The following is a 27,867-nucleotide window of genomic DNA, read 5'->3' as shown; positions in this document are numbered from 1 at the left end:
ATAAAGTTCTAAAAGGTTATCACTTCAAAGAGATTTAGAACTATATGTACCTGTTTAGACAATAGGACCTTACCTGAATATGAATCACAGGTGTAGACAGAAGACACAGAATACTGAAAAGCTCCAGATGCTTAAGCATAAAATATTAATAAATAAAATATAATGCTGTCTTTATCTCCTATGATAATTCACACTTTGAATGAACTTCAGCATCTTTGCACTTTGCAATCAGATATAGACCACAAGTACCTGCACAAGTCTCATGAAAAGAACAACGTTGACACTCTAAATGGTGGTTGTTGTTGTGCATTCCCCCCTTTAGTCCTTTTTTTTTCCTGCTGATGAATGCCTGTCTGCTTTCTCTTAGAGGAAACTTGTCAGACAGCAAAAGCAAGATGTTCCAAAACATTTCATTTCACTTGGGCTGTGGCAAATAGTCAAAACAAAGATTACATCACTACATGCCAGTACAAATTTTCAGCTAAAAACCACTACACTCGATTTTTTTTTTAATGAAAAAGAAAATGCAAATGAATTGTTTTGTAAATCAAAACACAACATATTAGATGTGGAAGTTCTTGGAACAGAGAGAATAAACATTCCCTTCTCAAAAAAAAAAAAAAAAACGCCAAAAAAACCCACAACAAAACAAACCCCTCAGGAGATGCTTATACATAGGATTGCTAGATCTTTACTTTAAAGTTCACCATGACTGTGTTGAAACACCTGATTCTAGGAGCTGAAAGATTAATTAAGATGAAATCAGCAGCAGCTAAATGGTGCTTATTAGAAAATAAAATTGCACAATGCTTACAATCTCACACTAGAAGCCACATAGACTTAATCTGTTTTGAAAGTTAACCACCCAGGCCAAATTTGCTAAAAGGTGTTTAGACCTGTATTTCTTAAATCTGAAGTTTACAGATGATTGTTGCATGAGGCTGAGTAAAACTTGTTAAATTTCCCTTTCCATCTTTGCAACGTTCAAAAGACAAGCTCAAAATGGAAAATGAAGAAAACAAGGGGTTGCAAGAAGACTGATAAATTAAGATTCTTGCTCATGAGTGAACCAGCTGGCAACAACAAGCTCTCCTCATCCCCTTCTAACATAAAAGAAACCGAAGTCTAGGGTGCAAAAGAACACTTGACGGCATACCACCAAAAATTCAGTGTTATTTACAGTATTAGCTTTGAGCTAACACCAACAAGGCAAAGTACACTGTGCTCAAAGGAAACAAGGTGCTTAAGTTTCCCCAAACCAAACAAACCAGAAAGATCAAAATGAAAGCTATGCAGAGTTCAGCTGTCCCTTGTCACGATCTTCTTGGGTCGGCTGTGATTGTATTTTGCACCAAGGAATAACCCAGAAGATAAAATAAACTACATTTTTTGACATGTTTTGTACCCATAGCATAAAAATTTTTGCAATAAATGAATTGTTATGTGATTTCAATGGCTTCTTCCCTCAACTAAATAAAAAAACCCCAAAATTTTACCTGGCTCATAAGCAAAATGAATTGACAGCTTACGCATCGAGAAAGTTGCACAGTATTTAAGAACCAGTAGACATCATCCAACACAACATATATTGTTTTTAGCTATAGCTAAGTATCTGTTACAGACTATGTCCATATTATAGTATTCCTGTCCTTAGCAATACCAGAACAATCCTTGCAGTAGTGTTTTTGTCAAATAGCCAGTTCCTGGACTCCTTGGTTAGATGTGAATTCTGCTTTTATAGCACAATTACTGCAGCAAGAAGACTAAAGATCATGAATTCAAACAGATTTGCTCATTTGTCCTATTGTTTTCTTATTCAGTACTTTCTCATGGTTTTTGAGGACATGATTTATGTTTCCTGAATAGCCGAGCCTGGCAAAAGTGGTGCCACTTGAGGATAACGGAATCCAAGGAGAATCACCCCTGAAGTTAAATCAAAGTGTCTATGGGTCAGGCACAGAGGAAGGGTTCCAAGGTTATGTGCTCCCAACTTATCTGCTTGGTTTATAGGCTTCATTAAACAAAGCAAAATTTACAGTGGACAAATTTAAAAAGAAAAGTGACAGTTTACTGCCCAGTTGTATTTACGCAGCATTTGATACACTCCTTTAAGCTCGAAAATGAAGCATCTTCAACAACTTTAAAAACGCCTAGATTACTACAGTTGACAAGTTTAATACCTGAATGAAAACCATTTACTTGAGTCACTTAATCAAATTGCATCCAGCATTGTAATGCATTTGCCAGTTTGCAGCATACAGGAACTATTACCTACTGGCATTTGGAGGAAATGCAAAGCAGTTTTGAGGTACAGAATCCATCCATTTAACTAACAGGTAGGACAATACACTCCCTTTACTTAGGTTTTGAATTATTCTGGGTCATAAAAACAAGCTGACTGTCTTCACAGTTATGAGATTTAATAAGACAGTAGTCTCTAATAAAGAAAACCAAAGGAAGATTGCCTTCAAACTTTGCCAAATTGTGTTTCTGCAGTTCGTTGCACTTGCAGCGTGCAGGCTGACTCCATTTCATGGTAGAGACCACAGAAATGCAGATTGCTGGTCTAATAATGCTTTGTCGTTTGGGTTTTTGCTGTTGCTTGGCAGTTATGAAAACAATCCACTTGACAAGGTCAGAATTCAAGACCAAGAAATGTGGCGAGCAGAGCAAAAGTTACATACACAGCCCTATCTTCTGAAGTGTGAGCTAAGGGCTTAGAAAGAACATTGCCGTAGTCATGATATGAAAGTTGGAAGTATTGTATTCTCTAGTAGGAAACCAGAACAAACATTGACACTTGTTTGTTTCCCGAAATCATCATGCACTGTTGCACAAAAAAGATCTCTGTAGCCTGGTTATCAAGTTCTCTGCAAGTGTAGTTTTCTTAAACACCTTTTTTAACCACATGAAAAAAATAAACCAAAAATCTTCAGTCACCATAAACCAATGTAGATCATTCATTCTGCTGAACTTTCATTGCAGATCTAATCTATTACTCCTAAAAATAATTTTAAAAAAAATCACATCCAGGTTATTCCAACACCACACTCTGCACTAGCATAGAGAAAAGATGCAATACATCAGGGTCCTGTGATGCATGCATTAAGTTTTCAGGTCATTAAGAAAGTGAGCATTCAATGCCCAACATCACATAGGCAGGCTTTGCTGGGAGGCAGCACAGTCCAGTGTAATGATGCTTCCCCAGCTCCACCAACTCTCGCCATCAGGTGTAGCTGGAGGCGGAGAGAAGCCATCCACAAACACAGAATTTTAGGGAAGAGAGACCAATGAACTGAGTCTTACACGTAAAGCATGAGACTTGACAGACCTGTGTGATAAGTGGCTCACTGCCTTTGGGAACAACTTTTAGGTATGTTTTTGCACATTAAAAAGTTTTACCTACAAATGTCACGTTATACTTTGTAATCCCATGCTAGTGTTTACATAAAATTTCCATACGAACAGTGTTCCAGATATGGAGCTGACTATATGCTTATTATACGTATAAAGTCCATGCTGACTCCTGTGATAACTAGCTTGTAACCAGCTTAACTACAAGATCTAGAGACATTGGTGTGTTTCTGATGACTCTCAGATGTCCACACAGTGCTGCTGTTAATCACACAGCAACCAGCTTCGTTTTAAACATTTTCAGGTTCCAAAAAAACATCTGTGCAATGTGATGCTCCCTGATGATAAAGCGTTAGCCATACGCCGCACTCCCTCTCCTTCTCTCCAGAGACACAAGTGATTTTACTTCTACTCTACATGTTTTTATGGCATAACAACAGTCTCTTTCTTCGTTATGGTCTAGGACACCATGCATTAGGACACCAATCGAGAGGTACTACTGGGGCTCTCCCGCAGGGGCAGTTTCAGGAGAGGAGCAAGTAAGTTACAGCCTGAGATTTAGATGAGTCTGTTCTCAGTAACGCATTGAAAAGAGAGGGAAGGGGTGGGATCATATTAACAATGTCACTTTGGTACAAGGGGCCCAGGAACACGTCTTCTCACCTAAACTATGCAGACAAAGGTCCTGTATCCACGTCCCAGCTTGAGAGTCTTGAATCTTTCAAATAAAACCCAGCCCAAAGTCTAAGCACAAAGTGGAATTTAAAACAGCACAAACCAACAAGCCACATATTACAAGACAAACAGGAGCAAGAAATCCAGGTAATGTTACAATTTATTTCGAAGCTACGTGCCTATCGTTCGTTGCTGCAAATCCCGCTGGGATTTACCAGCTGAGCCACTCAGAGGTTTGAAGAAATAGAAGATCATATCCAAGGAATTCAAAAGAGAACTACAAAGCCCCAAACAGGTTTATGCATTTGTTTTCATAACAATGACCCCTCAGCTTCTAGGTCAAATAGTGATTACATGCTATTGCACTCCTACCTTAGCTGCTGTCACCCTGTATTTTTTAAGTGCATTTCATAAATACTCTTGCATAATGTATGGGGTTTAATCAGAGTTAGGTTTAAATATGCTAATTTCTAGGGGCTTGGGGGTTTATACGCATAGTCTAACAACCAGATTCAGATTCGCTGGCTCTAGTCAAATACAGTTCACATTCAGGCAGCATGACCAAGATGATAGGTAAAAGGCATATTAGGGACCCAAAGAGTCACCCAAATAGCAGGAGAGGTGGCACAGATGAACTAGCAAACCCAGCCAAACGCAGGCTGACGCCTGCTGAAGTGACTGAGCTGCTCCCAGCTCTGACTTACTCAAAGACACTTGCCTGGATGTAGTGCCAGACCAAATATAGCCCCAAGCTATTACAGCCTCCAGGATCCAGACCACACCACAGAAGAGCCTGAATTTTGCTGGTTGAACTTACTAGTCCCACTAAAGGCTGATGCCATGTGGATCAATACAGAACAACTGGAGATCTTCTGCATTTTGCCCCCCATCCCCTCTGTTCTTATGCCTCGTGGTACGGAAACCCCACAGCTGGCAGAAGGCTCTTGGCTCAGACTGCAGGGCAAAGCTGCAAAGCTGCTTTTGGGCTAGTACTAGCCCCGGGGGTTGAAGAGATGCATCAGCATGGCCCCGCAATGTGTTAGCAGACACAGGAGCCAGCACACCTCTGTGGCATGGTTTATCTGAAACTGAAAGCTGAGTAATGCGTTCTTCTGCGAGCACTATTGCACTATTTGTATTGCCTCTGCAATGCTGAAGCTCACAAGAAAACAGACATTTCTCAGCAAAGTTCTCACTGCCTAGGCCTAAATCATCTGGAAGCCCCAGTGAAGATGGCCAGAACAAATCTAACCTCTTGGTGCCAATTTGCTTCCCACACTCTCTATTTAGACAGCTCTTGTGCACACACTTACTCCCTGGTTGCTGCTTCTACTTCTGGATTGAAAACAAATATGAACATACACATCCTCCTATTACATGAATAATGAGATTTAAGTTTACACAAGAAATATTTGTCAGGAACATATTCTCTTTGAAATATATTTTCAAGATACTCCACATGTAAATTATTTCCTTTTTTCAGATTTGTCTCCTCAGAGATCTAGACTCGGTCCTAATTATCCTCTTGTGAAAATTTATCCAGCAGAGGCGGAGGCATTCCTACCAAAAATCTTTCCAGTAAAACTGCTGCAGCGAATGTAGATGCTTAAACTAAGCTGTAAGAAACGTATTAAATCCTGAGACAGAAAAACTGTGTCACATCTAGGAACAACTTCCTGAAAAACTGATAAAGGAAATTCCCTAAAAATAAAATTATTTTGTTGAAATGAAAATCAAGGTTTCGTGGGGGATGAATAGGAAAAGCAAGTATTTATTTCATTTGACATTAGGGTGTTCTTTGCTAAATATAGATATAATTTACCACGTATAAGATCAATGGCAACTTTTGTAATTACAGTCATGGTTTGGAGGGAAAAGTTGCTATAGCAATACCAACCACAGGAAGGAAATCCACATCTACTCAGAGCTTTATTTCTACATAGCATTATTTTTATGGCATAGCACTCTCGCAGAAAAAGGTGCAATAAATCAATAGCAATGCCTATTTTAATCACATAGGCGTAGTTTGGAAAAGTATTTCACAGAAACACACTGAGCAAGGAAATGAAAGACCATGACCACACGTTAAGTAATGTTTTGTCTGTTTTAGTTACTTGAGTGTTGTTCCTTGAATCAGCTTATATCAGCTAAAGTCAAGAGTTTAAATCTAGGCTTTCCCAAACCGACTCCTCGTGGGTTCAGAACATAAAATGTTGGGATTTTTTGGTTTTTTTTTTTTTCCTCCTGTTCGCTACGTAATCACAAGGAACCTAAATGAGATCTGATACCCCTAAACTGGTTTGACTCCCAGCAATCTGAGGTCTGCAGGGTTTCTTGGATCAGGTATTAAGCAAAAGAAATAAAACTGGTTTGGGACTGGAATCAGCCCTGAAGCGATATAGCCACACTTGCATGGCCCTACCCCTGATTGCAGCTGGCATTGGTCTTAATCTGGGAGTCAGATAAACCACAAAGGATGACCAACATATGACTGCAATACCTTTTCCTGGCCAGCCCCAAAGGAGGGCTGGTGCGCAGGGCACACCATGACGTTCCCACCCGCAGGCTTCCAGCAACGGGACTTTCGCTGTGGGTTTGGGGAACCGTTTCTTTCTTTCTTGTGCAAAGGTTGACCCCATTCTGTCTGTTTCCACTCCTACCTTGGATCATGGATAAAATCATACTCCCAATTATCCTGGCTTTTAGTTGACTATTTTTTCCCCTTTCCATGAGTTGGCTCCTCCAATTAAATCTTGCAGCACTCACAATTGCAGTCAGATTTAAGAGAAGGAATCAACTCAATTGAAAACAAACAAACAATCATCAACACTGATCTGTGAAAACAGATCTATTACGATCCTGACAGTTGATTCTCTCATGTCTCTTTCTTTCTTCCTTTCTCTTATTTTTGACAAATTAGTTTGAACAACAGATTTCTATGCATTTCTGCAGCTCCTAGCACATCTAGGAGGAGAGAAGGAATGGCTAAAATAGATGTAATTCTTAATAAATAATCTTAATTCAACTGAAATAAAAATTACTTGGATTCCTATGGTCATGTGAACATTGTGGTTTTCACAAAGGCATGTCAAAAGAGCAGAAAATTTGAAAATGGCTAAGCAATATAAAACCACATAATATCACATAGAGGTAAGGATGCCTTGTACATGGATACAATTCAAGCTGATGGTAGGGAGGAAATCTTTGTAGAAGAAGGTCTTCCATTGTCCACCATTCCACATCCACCACTATGGACATACAAATGCCACAACCTTACAAAATTCTTCCTCTGCATTGCACAGCCCTGCTGTCTTGGGCAAACTCTAACTTCTTTGAACTTAGAATCACAGAGAAGCTGGTTGGAAGGGACCTCTGCAGTCCACCAGTTCAACTCTCTGCTTGAAGAGGGACGGTCACCAATGCTGTATCAGGTCATCCACAGCTTGGTCCAGCTGAGTCTTGAAAGCCTCCAAGGAAAAATTCCACCACCTCTCTGGGTGACATGTTAAAAGTCCTGCGCTCCTCCCTGGTGAAAAACTTTTCTCCTAATGGCCAGTCTGAATTTCTCAAGCTGCAACTTGTGACAGTTGCCCCTTGTTTTTACGATCTGCCACTAAAAAGAGTTCAGCTCCATAGTCATTGTAACTCCTCTTCAAGCAGTTATAGGCTTCTGTGATATTGCCCCTTAGCCTCTTTTTTGGCCAGACTAAACCAGCCCAACTCCCTCAACCTCTCCTCATAGCTTATGGATCCCATGGCTCCAATCACCTTAAGAGTCCTCTGTTGCATCCTCTCTCCATTTTTTAAACATTTTCCTTTCTATTTAAGGAACCTCAAAACTGACTGGAGAACCACAGTACTCAACAGTGCTGAGGAGGACAGTAACTTCCCCTGATCTGCTGTCCATACTTTTAATATAGACCACTATGCCGTTTGCCTTACTTGCAATGAAAACACATCACTGGCTCATTTTCAACTTGGCAGCCACCATAATATCCCATTGCTTTCCCACAGATGTTCTGTTCAGCCAGTTGTTTCCCAGCCTGTACCGTTGCAGGGAGTTAATCTGCACAGGCACAGAATGTCACGATTATTCTCACTGAACTTCATGAGGTTTCTGTCGACCCAAAGCTCAAGTTTCTCAAGGTCCAGCTGAATTGAATTTCTACCATTTGGTGTATTAAACTCCCTCTCCTGCCAATTTAATGTGATCTACAACTCTTCTCAGGGTGCATTCTGTCTCACCATCTAGGTAATTACCAGAGAAGTAATACTACTGGTCCAATCCCTCACAGGCCACTTGTTATTTGTCTTTAATGAGACTCTGGGCTATTGAAGACTGCCCTTTGAACCCAGATATCCAGGCAATTTTCAAGCAATCTAACACTCTATATCTCCAGCCCATACTTCCACAGCTTCCTCAGTGAGAGATGATAACAAAAACCTCACTGAAGTCAAAGCCAGGAAATGCTGATGTCCCCTCATCTACATAGTTCGTTATTTAATTGCAAAAGGCTCTCAGGTTGGTCAAGTACAACATGCCCTTGGTACATCTTGGTCAACTGTTCTTGATTACCTTCTCATCCTTTACACATTTGGAAACAAATTCCCTGAGGACATGATTCATAATATTTCCAGGGAACGTGGTAAGGCTGACTGGCCTATAGTACCCTGGACTCTCCTTCTTACTCTTCTTAAAGATGAGTGTAATGGTAGCCTCTTCCTAGTCTTCAGGGACCTCTCTGCCATCTTTTTTCATAGATAACAGACTTGCAATTGCATCGCCCATGTGCTTCAGTATCCTAGCATAAATCCCATCCAACCCGATGGATTTGAATGTAACCAGCTTTTCTAAGTAGTTCTGAAGAGTAAAATGTTGTTTATTTCCTGTGCGGCACTGCTTAATTATGTTCTCTTAGGCAATCTTTGCTTTTGTACAAAATCGTATGTGGAATAGGAATTTATCATGCCTCCTGCTCAGTGGGCCACATTGCAAGACAGGTCATCTCTTGCCCACACACTCAATTCCACACTGCTTGGGCCCTGAGAACACAGTATTTATCCTCATCTCACCCTTATAAAATAGTAAAGTGCTCTATCCCCTAATCTTAATGAGCAGCCATCTGGCAAAAAGTACTTCTCACAAGTAGCCCATGATATTGGAAAGAAAAGAACCCAACTCTTCAGAGCACTAACCTCTAAATACTGATTCAGGGAGAAGAAGAGAAAGCTGAGAAATACCCACAGCACAAAGAGAAAACTTTTGACCATACTCTTAACATATCTCCAAAATAACTGAAGGAATGAAGAAAAAGAATAACTCGCCGTTCTGACACATGATCTTATACTTGCTCAACAGGACTAAAATTACTAGGTTTCATTCGGATTCTGCTAGGATGTGGTTCCTTCAGGGGAAGGAAGGACACCCAGTAAGACCCAGTAAGAGTCCCCTTCACTGACATTAGAGGTCTCACTGCTGTCTTGACAAACCTGCGAGGTAACCTTCCTGAATGCTCAGTGCACAGCTGCTACATACCCTTTCCTCTGAACCTACCAGGGATCTACAATCTGCTGCAGACTTGTCATTACCACTACCTGCTTCTGAGTTGAGAGACAAGAGGACCCAGATGTTCTCTAGGGCACTGCTTCCAGAGGTCTTCAGACAAATCCCACTCTGCTGTTCCCAACTCCTAGTGCTAAGTTAGACCAAAGAAGGCAAGCCATTTCCACCATACGCAGTTTTTAAACGCTACGCCCTACACTATGTGTTAATACAATGCATTTGTACTGTGTTAAACTCATATTCATTGTCCACAGTGAAGGGGAAACACAAGTGCAAAGCACTACCTTGCTCCTCTTCGCTCAGCATATGGCACTCCAGCAGACCTCTCTACCTGTGACTTGAAATCCACCACATACCCTTGCACCACGGATTATCACTCGTGTCCTTTGATATGCCCCCTTTGCTTTCAAGTGCTGATACCACAATATTACAAGGAAAATGCACATCTCCAATGTGTAAACACAAAGTACAGATACAAGAGGCTTACTATATCAATAAAATCAACATGTTCTGGCAGAAAACATTCTCAAGATGATAGAGACCACTCCACCTGTGGCCCAGAATATTTTGTTCTCATATCATGCAGTTCTGGTGGAGATATATTAATATAATTTTTATGTTTACCCTAAGACATCATAACATATGTTCCCTTGCTAACACTACACCAGATATTTATTTGCAATATATTAAAAGGCTGATTTGAACAATGAAGAAACGCTCAACACGAAAAAATGGCTTCTACAGTTGTAGGTTTACAATTTATGAACAGGAGGGCAAAGAAAACTGAAAGCTGATATACTTTATCTTAATTTTTCAGTCAGATTATTTCAGAATTTGCTTTTTAAAGAAAAGAAGGTACATTTTCAAGCTGGACAGAGTAATGAGCTTGATTGGAGAGCTCTCCTAATGATAGGGCAGTAGGAGAAAGTATGGAAAACACAGCATTTTAAAAAGATAAGGCAATGAAGTATGACCTTTTCATCACAGAATTACAGCTATTCTTAATGTATTTTCCTGGCCTTAATCTTCCTGAACCTTCAAAACAAGTGTCATATAGATCTAATACCTTTATTGGTGCAAGTAGAAAGATCTGGTTTGGTAAGATTTTTACACAACACTGTACAGAACAAAAAACAACTACCTAAGGGACACCCTAGTGAAAATTCTAGAATTAATTTAAAGGAAGCTGCTGCTGGCAGTTATGAGCACTTTAGATTAAAAGTATACCAGACAGAATATTTTGGGCATTATATTTTGCATGGAGAGGACACAGGTTGCACATAGCAGGTAAGAATTTCAAAGACGGAAAGACAGGCAAAAAGAGAAAAAAGGAGTGCAAGGAGGTGCCCATTTTAGTTTATAAATGAGTCAGCAGTATGGGGTGATATCTACACAAAGCTCTGAAAAAATACCTATAAGGACTTGCATGCATAACATGAAAAAGAATCCTATTGCCTTGATTACTTCTAACTATCAGACATAATAAATTTAGCTTACTCTTGTTACCCGCGAGACAAGATACAGCTTTCCTGCTATATTGCTAGGAAGGCTATGAGACCTACTTCCATAATTCCACTTTTTATTTGTATAGCACTTTAAGGGCTCACAGTCACAATCACATTAGTCACAGTAGGTGTAGGCGTATGTGGAAAATAAGAGAACTACTCTTTGAAGGCACCCTGTCATTTAATGAAAGATAGCTTTACTTTTACAGTATGGTGACTGTTTTAACATTTTGAACACATGAACCTCGATGAGAGACGAGTTCTTATGAAGGGCTCCAGATCATCTCCTTACTTCATCTCCCAGAACAAGAATTACGTAGGTTGCCATGGAAATTAAATGTTAGTGACAAGTAGAGTACTTTTTTTTTTTGATAAATGCAGATTATGTTGCTTCTGAAGGCAAGAATTTCCCCATGTTCAAGGATGCAATCTATGGTCAGTGATGGAAACTCTGGCATGGCATATTACTTTCTCATTTTTCAACATGACTACCCGATTTTTAAGGTGAACTACTGATAGTTAGATGTGCCAGCCTATAACCTGTAGGACTGAAAGTTTAAAATCATATTTAACTTCAAGAGCAAAGCAGAGGCAGTCACAAAGCAACCTGTCCTCCTACATATGTCACCATCCTGGTCTGGGGGAAATCTAGCCTTTCAGAAAAGCGTTCAGTATTAATGCAACTTCAGCCTGTTTATGATTCACCAGCAGAAAGGTGGCTATTGAAATACAACCGTTTATTACTTGAAAACCAAAGCTGCAGTAAATGTAACATTAACAGGCAAAGGTTTTCCGAGAGGAACCTGAGAAGTAAGACGCCCTCCAAGTGGTATAGTATAAGCAGCTAATGCATCTGCATGCTGTGATTGACTTGCTGTCAGAGCAGAGTTTAGTTTTGCATTTGTGGTTGGTTCAACAGTATCACTCTGTTGGTAGAGTCCAGAGACCTCATCTTTAAATATGGGATGTTATCACATCATCTTGGAAGCATATAGTTTCATCTGATCCCTGACTTGCTGGAAATTCTTTGCAGGCGAGTTCATCAGCAGTAAGCAATGCCTAATCAGTTCTTGAAAAACCTTGAGCTAGCCAAAGCAATAGGCTTTCCAGTGGTAGAGAATTCAGTGTTACCCTCTGCAGATAAACAACTGCTTCCATTGCGGTTGTATATGGTCCAATACAAATATTCAGCAGAAAAAAATGCTGGACCAAAAACACTTGATGCTCCATAGCAGGAACTGAATCTCTCTTCTCCGTGTTATCAACTCACTTCGTCCCTGTAGCAAACAGCAGCATGCAGGATTTGAGCCAGGTGCCTGTAAAGCATTCATTTTAGCATAAATACAAGACAGCTTCAGAACATGGTGGAGATGGGTTAAATTCTTTTCTGAGCCACAGGGATTAATACATAGCTAGCAGTTCGCCTGGCGCTACATAGCGATGAAAGGTCAGTGATAGGCCAAAATGAAGGTGAAGTGATACACCTCAGGCATGAAATCAGTCTTTAAGGACACAGTTAGACTCCTTATCTCCTCTGTCAGCTTAGTGATGGCAGAACTAGGCAAAGGAACAAAACAAAATGCCTGGGAGAGAACACAGTGATTAGGAAATAGGGGAGATGAAAAAAGTATTAACTGAGAAATGCATCAAGATCCAACATTTCCCACCAAATCAATATATTGTTTATGATGCCCTGAAACCTTGAATTCAAGTATAGTAGAAACCCACAGGCTACTTCGAGGATACATGGGACAAGGCAGCAGTCACCAAACATAAACATAAGAATGAAGAAAAATTAAAACTACAGCTAGACAGTGTTATGGCAAAAGTTACTGGTTACCTGCAGAACCCTGAAGGTTTTCCACTGAGTTGACAGGTTTGACTGCTGCATCAGGGCGCAAGATTTGATGGTTGTTTTGATATATACAACAGAGCATGGCGTAAACACCCTGGTGCCTCTGGGCTCCTTGCCCTCTCCTCTCTGCAACAGTGTCATCAAATTTATTTCAGATGCAAACAAGGGCACAAAAAAAAGCGCGGAGGGGATCACTGACATTTTGTTCCATACTAGGAGTGTATTAGCTTAGTCACTTTGCTCTGGAGTATCTAATAAAGATAGCAGCAATGGGGGCTTGAAGGTCATCACCGGTAGAAGACAGTGTCATTCAATGTCTGTAATGTCTTGATCTGGGATTTCATTTCTTCCTGCAGATCGCAACTGAAGGGCTCCATAGGAAAGTACAAGGAGAACCGCATCAAAGCAATAACGTACATTACTGGAGAAAGGATCATAGGGCATGTAAAGAACTAGGCTGAGAAGTTCCAGCTGCAATCACAGGAACAAAGTGGAATTTACTGCATGCATCGTTAGACTACGTGGCTATCAGAACTCCAGGTTTGCACAAACAGATCTTTTGTCAGAAAAGCAAGCAAATTGTTTCTTTGCAGTCTGCAGGATCAGAAAGAAGTAAAGCAGTGAGGTTGCAGTCATATGAAGTGAGGGTTAACTAAGGGTAGAAATCTGTCACATTCAATTTAGAAATGTGAATACATGAGAGTTTGGGTGTCTTACTAATGGCCTGGGGACCAGCAGTCTCAGCCTCTTCATCAATTTTTTGTCCAACAAAGGAGTTGGGTGCTTTACAGCAATGACATTCAATTCAATAGCCAAAGGAAGTCTAGAAGCTGTCCTGGACTGTGACGTTACCCCTGACTTAAAGCTAGAAGCAATGAATAAGCTCATGTCAGTGCATGCTATAGAAGTTTTGCTAAGGGCTCCTTCTGTAACAAAATTTCACCCTCAAAATTGTCCTTAAAATTAGGTTTAAACAGAATCATGCCATCCACTTCAGACCAGCTGACAACAAAAATAAGTCCCATTGACAGTACTGTGAGCATGTACATTATCAGAAAGTGTTTTACGTTGGGCAGGCAAGTCCTTTTTTCTCTCTCTTTCTCTCCCTCACAACAGATCACTTCTATAGGCCCCTACTTGAGCTATGGGCATATAATGGGGGAATTCCAGAAGAAACTTATTTATTTTTATACTTAAAGAGAAAGATTTTTAATAATAATGCCCAACAGGACTGCATGCTTGTGAATAAGCAGTGACAGGTGGTAAAAGCAGATGGTTTTGAAAAGATTTGCGGCAGTCCCTGGCTCCGCCGTCCCAGTGGCTCCGCAGGATACTGGCAGAGAAAGCAGTTCCCCTCCTCTTCTTCCCTCGCCTCACTCGAGAAAGCCAGCAGCAGCCGACCTCGCTGGCTGCCACGAAGCCAGGATAGCACCGGCAAAGCTCACTCACTCACGTTCTTCATCCCACCTCCAAACTGCTTCTGCCTCGCTGCAGAAGCCCAGCCCATTGCAAGCCATTGATACAGGCTAACCAGCTGGGTGATCATCCCACAGGAGCCACAAAACCAGCTCTGTGTTTGCTGGTCCCGTCCAGGAACAGAGTGGGCAGAGCTCCTGGTTTCAGCAGTCTAGCACTGCAGTTATTCACCACAGATCATGACCACTTTGCTTCTGGGAGTTGCTTCTGAACGTGTTACTTCTGACCACACCAGAGGAGGGTATCTAAGAGGGAGCATCACTGAACGCTCCAGTGCTGAAGCCAGGCACAAATACCTGCCTTCCAGCACAGACCTCTGCTGAAACCACTAGCACTTGTTTCTGAAGGCCTTGGTGATGAAGGAGACATCTCAGATGCTTCAACTCCGCACAACCCAACTTTCACTAGTGGTGAATAACCTTGTGTCATTAGTCATAGAGTGATACTGCAATTGGGAGCAAAGCTCAGAGAAGCACAATTCTTCATATAAAAACTCAAACAGAGAGAGCGGGCAAAAAAATTATTTCATATGTCAATGAGAGCAGTAACAGAAAAGTGTATTTCCAAATGAGTGTTGTGTGTTTGGCCAAAACAGTGCCAACTGATGCAGCTACAACCTTCTCCAAGTTACTGTTACTTGTGCTTAGGGAGCAAAGACTAATGAGGAGACAGCGCTAGCTTCAGGCTGCCATTTTCTGCACGTTGCATCAGCTGTAGCACACCACTAGTTCAAGTCAGTTGTAACTCTCTTTTGAGGTACCACAGTACACCTATAAAGATGACTCAGGCAATTTCATATACCACCAATGAATCCTTAAATGGTACCACCTCTGGCTACTATCAAACCCATCTGGATAGCCCATTGTTAACTCCACAGTACACCCAACTCAAAGAACCTTTTAGAAGACTGCTCTGCTTTGTTAATACCTACACATTTTGTGAATAAATTAAGAATCTCTCTTTTAGGATTTACTAAGGTGTGTTGTAGGAATTACCCTCCTGAAAAAGGCTGGTACCTTTTCTACATAGCATCTCTGCTTTTCAGATTTTCCAGAACCAGGTCTGATTGACTCAACATCAACATAACGCTAATTCTCGTTTTCCATTTCTTTAAACATATAAGTGTATGGCTTTGCAAGAATCTTTCCCTTATTGTTAATCTATAGCATTGTTTACAACATTGCGATCAATTTACATTTTCGTAATTTCACTCACAGTATCATGGTAGTTTCTGAAGGAATATTCTAGAGACAGTTGTGACACTACAATGTATTTATATTCAGTATCCCCTGAATAAGAAAAGACCCTCCTGAACCATCTACAGCAAAATAAATGCACATTCTTTACAGGGAATCAGGGAACCTTTCTTTCCTTCAATCAATGGGGTTTATGGTTGCTTTCAGGAAGATAAAACAAAAAAGGCAGCTGTCAATCCAGTTGGCCCCAATTTTATACAGCATTGGAGAAACAGTTCTGAAAACTCAGTTTGCTATCAAAAACTTGTATTTGTTTCCAGAGAACACCTCATGGTAAAATTGCCTCTCACGTTTGGGCACAATAAACTGTGGATCTGAGCTTGGATGAGGCAAGGCTGAAAGACAGCTTTAGAAATTAAATTGGAAGCATCTAGATTTGTGATCAGCCCTGCCATTCTTGCATGCATTAACCGGTCATGAAGTCTTGTATTTGTTCTGTTAACCCCACAGGACAACTTACTGCTTCTCAAAGCAGATATAGGTGATGGATACCGGCATACCGGGTTAAAAATGAAATGAAGTATGAGGAAAACCTATAATATGCATCTCTGACGGGCACAGCTGCTCCACAATTACTTTCAGCAAGGAGAAAACATTGGAGTTAAACACAATAGGGTATTTTTGTGGCACAAGGTATCTTTTTCTGTGAGCATGCATGGAAGAACAGAGCCCTATGCAACTTCCAGTCACTTGAAACTGCCTAAGCATAGGTGCACACAACAGAGAAACACACGCAGCTTGCAAAAGACAGCTAATACAAGCTTAGAACTGAACACAATTATAGTCGAATTACAGGTATTTTTGCCAAACCTTCAATATGCCTCCTGCTTTAACAACAACGAATGTAGCCAGAGATTTGAGGGAGAAGGGATTTCCAGTTTCCAATAATTACCAATAGAACATTAATTATATGCCTACACACAAGATCCTACTATTGACTATTTCACTGTGTAAAGACCTAATTAGCTGTAATTTTAACACTGTATATCACCCAGACAACTACATTTTCTAAAGGAAGCCTGAAAGCACTATTTAGATGAGAATTTAAAAAAAAAAAAACAAACCCACAGACAAAATGTCTGCCTCTGATGGTGTTAAAAAAACATGAGTTATAGGCTTACCATTCAAAAACTGGATGGAAAAAAATATAATAAAAGACAAAGCATCCGCTGTAGTACACGCTCTGCTGTGATAACAAATGAAAATGAACTTTTGCCAGACATGGCTGCGTAGAAAGAGTGCTGAGATGCTGCAAGTGCATGGTGGCACTACACAGCAGTCCACGGGGACTGATTCGCAGAAGTCCAGGAGACCTCACAAAAGAGAGCAAACCAGCAAAATGCTCCCCCATGACTGCTCCCTATGGCTCTGACCATCCCCTGCTGAGAAATTATTGTTGTTTATATCATCATAGCAACAAAGAACTCGTGCCACAAACCTGTGGCCATGTGCCAACATAGAGCAAAAAAGATAGACTGTAGCTGAAGTAGTCTGCAATCTAAATACTGGATAGGCAGACTTAGAAGCAACAGGAGTGGTGGTAAGGGTATAAATCAGGCAGAATTGATCCCAGAACCTGAATTCAGAGCTCTACATCCTGAGCAGAGGGAGGTAATTTTTTCGCATGCCAGAGTAAGGCCTCACCTTCTTCAAAAATATGGGTATTTAAAACAACTTTTTGTCCTTCAAGTTTCTTCTTTCACTGGGTTCATCAGGCCCTTGAAGAGTATGTCTACACAGGTGACTGGAGACAGACAGGTACCTCTCCTCACTCTCCAAATTGGTCAGATATATGCCAAACCCGATCCGGAAGCCATGCAGAAGTGTTAACACAGCACTGAGCGAGCTTGTTAGGCTGCAGGTCCATCATCTTTTTAATCTGGTCCAAATGGGACTCCTACCGAGCGCAATGAGGACCAGCCTGCTCTTCCCCCAACTGCACATCTCTGCTGACTCCTCGGTGCATTTTAGTCATGCATTGAGTCAGACCCTGGAACTTATCCAACTGAAAACCAGGCCAACAGCAACAAGAAGAGAGGATTTGCATTTGGCCACAAGTGATAGTACCAGCACAAGCGAGAGATCAGGAATGCATAGCCAGAGGTGAGGCAGGCAAGCTGACCCTTTGGCAGGAGCCCACATTTGTGGCAAATTAAAATCACTGCTGAACCACTGCCTTTGCCTTGCAGAGAGGCAAGTTTTGGTTAACTCCAGCACAGCTTCACCTTAATACAGGTGAACACCTCCTGGACAAGGACATTTGTGTAATAGCTTGTTGTGCCAGGGAAGTGAACGTGCTTCAGATGATACTTATTTCTAGGTACGTCTGGAGATGCCTAACTCTTTCCATGACCTACCACTAATAACTTAGATAATGTTAATCTCACTGGATAGCACTGCAATATTCAAACCTTCATTTCTTAAGTCTCCTTCGTGGACCCAGGACCCTTAGGGAATAAGAAAATAAGAATGCTATAATTTTTAATAGTAATAATGGGATAATAATGCAGCTAACATTATCTCCTGCAGCAATTATCCGCAACATTTTCCTACAAACACAGTAAAACCAAACAATATAATAAGATAAGCAATAGTCCCCAGATGAGTCAAGCACTCATCAGTAGAGTTTCCTCAATCCCACTGAGTTACTGTCCACTGCCCTTCAGCTTCTATGAACTACTCAGATCTGTGGTATCACCAAAAAAAAAAAAAAAAAAGGGTCTCTCCTCCCTTTCCCATTTCAAAACATGTATTTTTTTTCCTCCTTCCCTATGCCCTCATTTACATGATCTGTCCCTTGTATAGATCAAAATTACTTGTCATTGGGAATAAAACCTGGCAAATTGATTAGAATTAGGAGCTTCCTACGTGGAATGTAAGGAAAAAAAAAAAAGAAAAGTTTTTTTACAACGACAGTCTAATGCTGCAGACTGCCCCCTTGGAGCAAGGATCTACACTCTCCCACAGGACTTGAAATCGGCGGTATCCGAGGGATTTATGAAGATATCAGCCACTCACTCGTGTTCCTCTACCATACCACGCAGATCAAATGGTGGTCTCTGTGCCCTTGGTCATGTTACCCTTATTCCCTGCCACAGTCCTGCCCTGTCATTACCCATGTTCTCCATGCCAGCACCCTCACACCTCCCCAACCTCCCTCACCTGAGATCCAGGTCTGTCAGATCTGAACTGACTTTGGGGAAAGCATGGGAAATTTATCAGTCAGAGCTGATAACAGAGCCACAAACTTTGTGCCTCTATTCCCTACTACTTTTCTGGCAGTCTACCTCTAGATTCTTCTTTTTTTTCCCAAATGACATGCTACGGGTTTTATTTACTCAGGCTTTTCTTACATGGTCTTCAAGATGTTTTAAAACTACATTTCCCCACCACTAATCTAAACAAGCCTTAACAGGGATTAGAATTGAAACCCAAATTGGCAGAACTGAGGAATTTGCAGCTTTGTTACAGTATCAGATGCATCCTTGAACATCCTCTAAATATAGTAAAAGGCTGGCCTAAATCTGCTATTGCTTCATGTTTAATTCAGATACCTTTAAGCCCCCAATTTTCTATTCTCATCACCTATATATTGAAGTTTATGGTGACTTTAACTTAGACAAACACCCCAAAACACAGAGGAAATGTTTTAAAAACTTGTTTCTACAAAACTAGTTTATTGGAAGGTGAGAACACAATAGATCTGGAGATTAAAGCACTACATTAAAACAGGGATTTTTACAACTTCTCTAAAGCAACTATCAGTGTAATTTTTAAACTACGTAGTAGCTGAGTACGTTATGCAGTAATGAACAGAACTTGCACTTTCCTATTCAAGAAGGTAAGCAGGAAATGATGCTGCTTTTGATACAGTAGATGCAAATGAAAACAAAGTAGCAGATCTCTGAACTGCCATCAGCTTCTTATCAAGTGGAGATGACAGTTCCCAGAATGCCAGCACACGCAGAAAGTTACACTCTAAAGTAACGTGCCAAAGCAATGTGAGTTTTGTTATTAAAAGCTTCTGAAAGGCCATGCATTTTATTACACCTTTGGGATCACCTAACAGGTCAATTTTACACTTATTTTAATACAAATTCAAGTGAACCAGGATTAGAGCAGATATGGATTTTGCAGTACATTTTTCTAGCCTAATAATGACCTTCACAGATAGCAAAATCTCAGTCTAAACAAGATGCAAAGCTAGTCTTTTGACTGAATTTACGGTGCAATATTTCTAGGTGAAGCAACTCCCATTTAGTTTTACTGCTTCTCACTGCAAGATAATGGTTTGTCACTAGTTATTCGTCTCTCTCGTTATGCCCTTAAAAGGCTCCGAGGCAAACACATAAAAACAAATTGTTCTGAGTAACAACATTACTGTAAAGGACTGTATAAGACAAGACAAAGGTCACGTGTCTCTAGTTTCTAGAAAACCGAGGACATCCTCACAGGATCCTGTAACAAAATTGGAGTTAAATCTTTGTGGTGCTTTGTGGTGCCATGTGGGTGGGTGGGTGGGCAGCAGGGGTATCCAGTAATTTCCCGATCAAGAGACAGAAAACAGCACCAAGGCTAAGAATAAGGCGCCCTCCTCATACGACTAAAACTCTATTGCTGTCTAATACTACACTCTAAAAAAAAAAAAAACAAACACCGTATGGGCCTAATAGCAGGGAAAACGAAAAGGCAAGCCTCCCCTAAAATTATATTAGATCTTCCTATTTTTTTTATAGCATCGCACTGAAGATTACCCCTACCCGGAGCAAACCCTGCTGTGAGGCAGAGCAGGAGCCGGTCACCGCACTCCTCTCCCCATTCATAGGGCTGCGCTCCGGCTTCAACTTTCCCAAGGAGAAGCCGAAGCGCCGGCTGGGCTGGGGCCGCGCTCCCTCCCGGGGCACCGCCCAGCGCCGGGGGTCTCACCGCGCCAGGTCGGGGCTTGCCCCCGGGCCGCGGTACCTGCCTGGCACGACCCGGCCCGGGCCCCCCGGAGCCTCCCGCCACCGCGGCAGCCGCGGGCGCTGCAGCCGGCCCGGCCCCGCCGCCCCCGGCCGGCCGGCTGCCCCTGCCGCCTTCCTCGCCTCCGGGGCATCATCTCCTCCCAGCGTCACCTCCTCCTCCTCCTCTTCCTCTCCCCCACCCCCATTTTTTTTTCTTTCTGCTCCCCCCCCCCCCCCCCCCAGTGTCCCCCAGCGGGTTGTTACCTTCTATTACCGCTTCTCCGACCAATTCCTGTCTCCAAACCGCTGCCCCCACCTTCCCTAGCACACAAGCAACTCCGGGCAAAGAAAAGGAGGAGGAAAAAAGAAAAAGAAAGAAAGAAAGAAAAAAATCACGAACCTCTCCTCCCCCTCTGGGTCTGATACTATATATCCGGCCGGGGGAGGGAGGAGCAGCGCCTCAGCTCTGCCTTCCCCTCTGCCGCCGTCTCTCACCGAGCGGCTGCGGCCGCGCGTACCCGCGGAGGAGGCTGCCTGCCTGGGATGCGGACCAGCTCAGGCCGCCCGCGCTCGGCTCCTCTCCTCCGCCTTGCCCGGCCCTGCTTCCGTGCGGCCGAGCCCAGCCTAAACGGCAAGCGGCGTGGCTCTGCAGCGGGAGCCGCTAGGCACGCCAAGCACGCCGGGGGCGGGGGAGAGGAGCCATCCCCGGCAGGGCTCGGCCCCGTGCCCCCTGCCTCAGGCCGCTCCTTCTTCCCCGGTCCCCGCCGCTGCCGGCATCGCCCAGCAGCAGCCAGGCAAAGCCACATCTCGCTGCCCCCTCCCTGCGCAGCCTGCCTCCACCGCTCCCCCCGTTAGCCGTGCCGCAGGGTACCCGGGCACGCCGCAGCAGCCCTGGGAGGAAGTCGGCAGAGCAGGCGAGAAGAGGCTCCCTCCCGGAGGGCTCCGCTCCTTACCGGGGCGGCGGGGCTCCTCTGCCGGCGCGGCAGCCTCCGGGCTCCCCGGGGCGCTGGGGCCGGGGCGGCGGGCAGGGGGCGAGCGGCGGCTGCGGCGGCGGCTCCTCAGCGCCTCCCCGAGCCCCTTCCCTGCCCTCGTCCTCCCCCCGCCTCCGCCTGCCACCGAGAGCGGGCGGCCGGGGTTTGCGGGCGGGAAGGCTGGGCTGCAGCCCCTGCAGGCGCCCGGGAGGTGAAAGGAGGCGGCTGGGGAAGGGGGGGGAACAGAAAGCTTTCTAAACCCATGACGAAGGGGCCGGGCAAGTGGTCCCTCGGGTGTCCTCCGAGGTTATTACACCTCCTTCTCTCTTCAGCTTAAAGCAGAATTTACCTCTGTGTTTAAAATGGTCAGGAAAAATGTTGTACGCAGAAACAGAGTTATAAAATCGGCATATTAAGTTAATTACACGATTTGTCTTACAAGCATTAGGAAAAAAACGAGACATGCAGCATACCTACTCAGCCACAAATACCTACCTTTGCCACGAATATTAATTTTCTCACTTCAGCTGTAGAAGAGACACCCTTAGAAAGATCTTTTCAACCCAACGTGAGAATCAGCAAGATGTGGTGCTTTTATATCCTCTTATTACACTTACAGTATGTACAAACAGTAATTAATTTTACAAGGTTGTGTTTATCTAATTACTGTCTTCAATTTATTAGTGCTGAAAAAAAGCCGGCCCAAGAGAAGTTGGGTAAGATGCCCACTGATCACTGAATCAGTATCAGAGTTGTCAGCAGAACTCCATTCATAAAGGGATTACTACACAGATAGTTGCAGTTCTCCAGCCTCTAGCTCCTTTCTTGAGAAGCTTAAAGGCTACAGGTGCCTGCCATTTCCACGTGAGAGCTCCCTGCGCATGTCTGCACACCTGGGCAATAGTAGTTAAAGCCTAAGACTAGGTGGAGTCTCCAGAGCTTTCACATGTTCACCTCATTCTGACAGTACATGTCCCATTACTCTTAATGTGACACCTGGGCATAGGGCTTTAAGACCAATGTGCACCATAAAAATCCAAATTGCCCAGGATACAAGAGCTACGTCAACCGCTCTCCACACTACAACTACAGAGTTGGAGTAGGGTTATGTGCGGGGTCAGATAGAGCCGTTCAGGGAATTCATCCCACACAAAGGGACGGGATGTAGAGTACATTGACTTCATTGTTTGTATAGGTGTAAGAAAGGCTTCTGCCTTCACAAATAAGTAGATGCTGTTGCAATGGGTTGGAGCACTCAACAGCAGAGTAGAAGCTCTGGCTTCAATTTCATTTTTTCCTTTACAAGGAAAAACAACCTACAACTTCTTTTACGGCTGGACTTGATGATCTTAAGGGTCTTTTCCAACCTAAATGATTCTATGATTCTAGCAACGGAGTTTCGGATTCATTCATTAGAAATGTAGCGGGAGGGAACTTGGCAAGGAAAGAAACCACAGTAAGTGGTTCTTACCCAAGGAAGTCCCAGCTATTTGCAGAGAGTGAGTGATGGTTGCTGGGATAATTCTGCGAAAACAGGGGTTTGGTTGCCTACGTCTCAGGCATATTCTTTAACATAAACATCTGCCTTGACAGACTGGCCAGGCCTCTGTCTAAACTGAAAAAGCCATACCTGAACTGCCAGCTGAAGGCAACTACTTGGCACCAAAATGGGGAACAAGTAGACAAAGATGTGAATTAATAGAATAGGCAATCAGGGGTGGCTTCGTTCAAAGATCATGATCTTGCAGTCTGAAAAATAACCAGAGGAAAGTTTCTGGGAAGCACGGAATGAGGGAGAACTATTGCTAGCATTATCTTTCAGGACATTGAATAGGGAGCTTGATAAGCATCAGTTCTTGCAGAAACTCTTTCAAGAGACATTGCGTGGGGGACAAAGTACTTTCAAATCTACAAACCTATAGAAATTCCTTTGTGAAGTTTCAAAAAAGTAGGCAGGCTTGAAGAAAAGTTCCCAACTAAGAGCCAGTTAGGACATTAAAAACGTAGAGTGTCAGAGACAGTTCATGACAGCTTCCCAGAAATCTCTAGAAAAAAGTTGAGGGGATAATTTGGTTAAGGAGATGAAGAAACAAGAAAGAATCATTAAAACAGTGCCAACCTGAGAAGACTACCCTTTGAACCCATGAAGTGAAGGTAGTAATGCAGGTCTCAAATGTGTCAAAGGCTGGGGAAAATCTAGAGGCTTGGCTGAAAAAAATGCCTTTCAGGGAGTTAAAGTAGTACATCACAAATGCTTAAAAGGAGTAAAAAATGTAAGCTCTCCAGGGTAGTCTGCACTCAGGGAAAAATCAGAGATTAACCTTTATTGTTCTTTCTTGAGTAACTCTCTTGATTCCATTATTAATTGCAGTTACTGAGCTGGAGAAAGAGCTGTTGCAAGCCTGGGACTTTGATGCATATCACAAGGATGAGGCATGAGTTTGAAACCGACTTTGCTAGAGGTTGCATACACCTGAACTTCTATGTAAAGCAGTATAAGGAAGACATAAAAGTAGAAAAGTTAAATTTTACATCAGACTACCGTTGAACGATTTAAAAGTGCTTAAGGGAAGTTGCCTGACAAGGGTCCATGAAGCTAGTATTGGAAGAATCGGAACAGCAATTCCCTCACTTCCTTTGACAGTGTGCCCTAACTCTATGTCTAATGGATTACCGAAGGGCAGAAGATCAGGATGAGAGAGTTGAATGTTTGAAACACATACCTCAGTATCTTTAGGACAGATTAGCCTCAGTACAAAACCCCTCATCTTTTATGGATGATGAACTAAGGAACTTTAGAATTGCTTCACAGAAATTAGGGAAGGTTGAGCATTTTAATTCCTGAAAGGTTAGTCAATAATCTTTCTGTGGCAATTGCAGATCTGTACCAGACGCAATGATGCCTATGGTAACCTGTTGACATAGTCTTACCCAGTGTCTCATTTCAACACAAGCCAAAGCACAAACATCACCTGGTGAGGACTTGTGGTTCTTTCCCCCTTTATATACCAAATTCAGGAGTATGGTTTAGGTATGAAAAGTTTTAGTTTGAATAGCCTATGGATTCAAGATGAAGTGTACCTCTGTTGCAGGTTTAACAGTACATCCTGTCTCCTTGGAAAAAAGCCAAAACCCAAGAAACTCATTTTTCCTCGAGCTTGATTTACACACCTTTACATCATTAAAAAGTTAGAGACCTCAAGAGAATGTCAACAAAGACTTAGGAGCACAAAACCAAGGAAGCACTTAAACAGAGTAATAACTTAAATACCTAACAACAAACCTCGAGCCATTCAGGGGCCATTAGTGAAAGAATCCTATTCTAGCGAGGGTATAGTTTCATCTAAATGCAAGAGTGAAGTGCTTAATCTGCTCATTTATACAAGAAAATGAATTGCATACAATTTCTTAAGAAATTACTTTAATTTAAAGTCAAGTAACTGGCCCAGATGCAGTTTATCTGTGGAATATTTTAGTTTTACCAGAAAAAAAAACCCATAACAGCTGATTAGTTTAAAAGCCACTCTATGGCGCTGGTGTCTTTTAATAGATGAAGCACGAAAGAACTTTATTGCAGTTAAAATAAATATCACTGGCAATAACTCTGTATAGTGCCCACACTTGCCCAATATCGGTTTAGTACTCATCCTGAGTCTTAAAAGGCTGGATAGAACATTTGTGACCAGCTCTTGAAAAACGTTATTACTTACTTTGAGGTTAGCTGTTATCCTGAACATGGAATTACTGTTAGCCGCAAAAATCTTTTCAACAACTTCGGAAATAATAAGCACAGATATGGGGTTTTATTTGTTTGTTTGTTTGTTTATTCTAATACAGCAAAGCAGCTCTGCCTGAAGAAACAGTACAAAAGCCCAGAAGATCTATAAACTGGAAAAAAAATCCAGATCCTTAGGGCTATCAACATATCAGAAATCTAAGGGAATCTAAGGGTAAAGGTTCAGCAGCCATTTTAATATTACTGTTTATTTTTCTAGTAGAGATTGCTAAAGTTGTCTGGCTGCTGACATTTATTTTACCCCTGCTTTTCAGTTTCAATCAACCTCCTTCAACAACTTCTTTTAAGCTTGCCTTTTTCATGCCTCATTTCAACAGAGAAAAATACTTTTATGTTATTGAAAGCTTGAGGAAATCGAGTTGGATTATTCTGGAAAGTATGTATACTCTCAGATACGAGTACTTCACAGGCTGAATTAGGTGTTACAGACATGGACCTCAAAAACAGTAGAAATTCGGGTCTTCATCCTTAGTTTGTCAGGAAGATCTGATGCCCTTTACACCAAAGTATTAACATTTACGTTCCTACTCATTAATATCTATGTGAATCCTATTTGTTACATCTGAGTTCGTCCTGCCTCCCCTATCTGAGACCAGAGCTAAACAGAGGAGGCCTCAACTTTAACAAGAGCATCATCAAGGCGAGAAATGTAAACTTCTCTTCTTCCCAAGTTCAGCTACATGAGGGTATGAAGGTCCTCAGTTCAGACAAAGCCTTCTCCAACTCCTGGCTTTAGCTGCAGTGCTGACCAGCATCCCTGGTTTACCACAGACATGAGAATAACCACTTCGCCTTTTGATCCAGAGACAGAAAAGTGGTTTGCTTTATCTGGGCAAAGATATGTTCTAGTTTCCCCACTTGAGATCACGCTTCCAGATGCTGTCTTTCATTAGATCCTGTTGCCACCTAAGCATACACTACTCACATTAGGAAAGAGCTTAAAATGTTGCAGGCTTTACAGGTTTAACAACTATCTTATAGAGAGGTTCACTGCCTGCTAATTAGTAGATGGGGAAATCTGGGGTTCATGTCACATCCAGCAGCCTAAACCAAAACATCTCTTCATTCTCCTGGGGCACACTGTTAGCAAAGGCTCTCTTAACCAGGATCAAGATCTAGTCAAAGAACATCTCAAGAAGCATGTGAGAAAAATCAGGTAGGCAAGGATTAGATCACGTTGTAAAACTCTTTCTGTTCATTAAATACGCACAGGTCTTACTGTTCTAGCTCCTCATCGTGTTCATGGCACAATCCTCTGGGCAAGAAAGAGGCCACACAACTCTCAAATTTCACAGCCTGTGTGAAATACCCTTCACGCTTTCTCCAAGCAAATGGAAAAAAGACATTGTGATAACATTTCTGGTTTTATACTTGCTTGAGAAAGTGAGCTTTATCAGAGTAATGAATATGTTAGTGTTCACAAGAAATGATTCATAACATTTTTAAGAAATTATTTTCCTAAGGGCATTTGACGCTTGATTTTGTGGCCTCTCTTTTAGTTAAAAGGACTCATTTAAGAGTATCAAACATATGCAATGAGTACCGTTTTGAAAATATCCTTTAAGAGAATTCTGTGTCAGTCTTTACCTTGTGCTTCCATCAAGGTAAGTTTTAATGCCACCTTCCTCTCTCATGTCCAAATGATTTTCTTCAAAGAAGTCTTTTGAGTAAAATAGAACATGGAGAATAACTCAGAGGTAGGAGCAGGTCCAGCCACTGCTCCTGAAGTGTCTTTACGTGTGGCAGGGCGTCCATTCTTTTTTTAGGCCAGAACCTTATCCGATGCTAATCAATATAGCTCTGCCGATTCCCTTTTACCGGCGTAATAGAGAGAGAAGGAAGAAAGGCAGCTGGCAAGACGTTTGCAGTATAAAAACACAATTTACAGAGACTAGTGCTGCTGTCATAATCACACAGTTACTGAAGCAAGACCATCTCCTGCAGGAGCATCCTGGAGATGCTAAGAGCAATGCACATGTGCAGCCCCTCATGTACACACTGTTCAGCTTGAGCTCGCTAAGTTCACGACTGAGCTTTCCCAGCTGGCTATGGAGAATATTTTTAACCAAATGCTTAAAAGGCCATGCCTGAAATATTTATTCGAACTCAATTTTCTAGTCATGATTGATATAAATCACAAAGTTTATTGCTTGCTTAGAAAACTACAGCATCTGTAGTAGCACCGCCTTATTTTGAGATTGTATTTCTGACTAGAGTAAGGAACCCCGAGAGAGTATGTCAAGGTCTTAGATAGGGCTGTTCCACATGCACTATCCAGATGCTGATCAGCTCGAGAAGCAATAATAATGTCTTGTGGGAGTGTATAGGAAACAAGTATTACATGCTTCTTTAGGATAAGATGGACAAGGATGAACAGCATGAGAACAGTACGGAGTCAAAACATCTGCAGTTTCCTCTGAAGAGGACTGCAAATACTTTGATACACTGGGAAACTCATGCTACAGGTTCTCAA

General features: G+C 42.2%; 1 protein-coding gene across 2 annotated transcripts in view; it reads right to left on the bottom strand.

Annotated features, from left to right (window-relative positions):
- The window catches only part of FAR2 (fatty acyl-CoA reductase 2), a 148,467-nt gene extending 127,214 nt beyond the window's left edge, over positions 1-21,253 (bottom strand). The window contains exon 1 of one of the 2 annotated variants that reach the window (XM_075162709.1): positions 21,028-21,253. The gene's annotated coding sequence lies outside the window, so the exon portion shown is untranslated. Of the gene's footprint in view, positions 1-20,891 lie in introns of both variants that reach the window. The other variant, XM_075162702.1, reaches the window with a different exon arrangement.
- Positions 21,254-27,867: the final 6,614 nt, after the last annotated feature.

Source organism: Calonectris borealis, chromosome 1, assembly GCF_964195595.1.
Source record: "Calonectris borealis chromosome 1, bCalBor7.hap1.2, whole genome shotgun sequence".
NCBI classification, from domain to species: Eukaryota; Metazoa; Chordata; class Aves; order Procellariiformes; family Procellariidae; genus Calonectris; species Calonectris borealis.
Note: the sequence above shows the minus strand (reverse complement) of the source record. Positions and strands in the feature narration are given on the sequence as shown.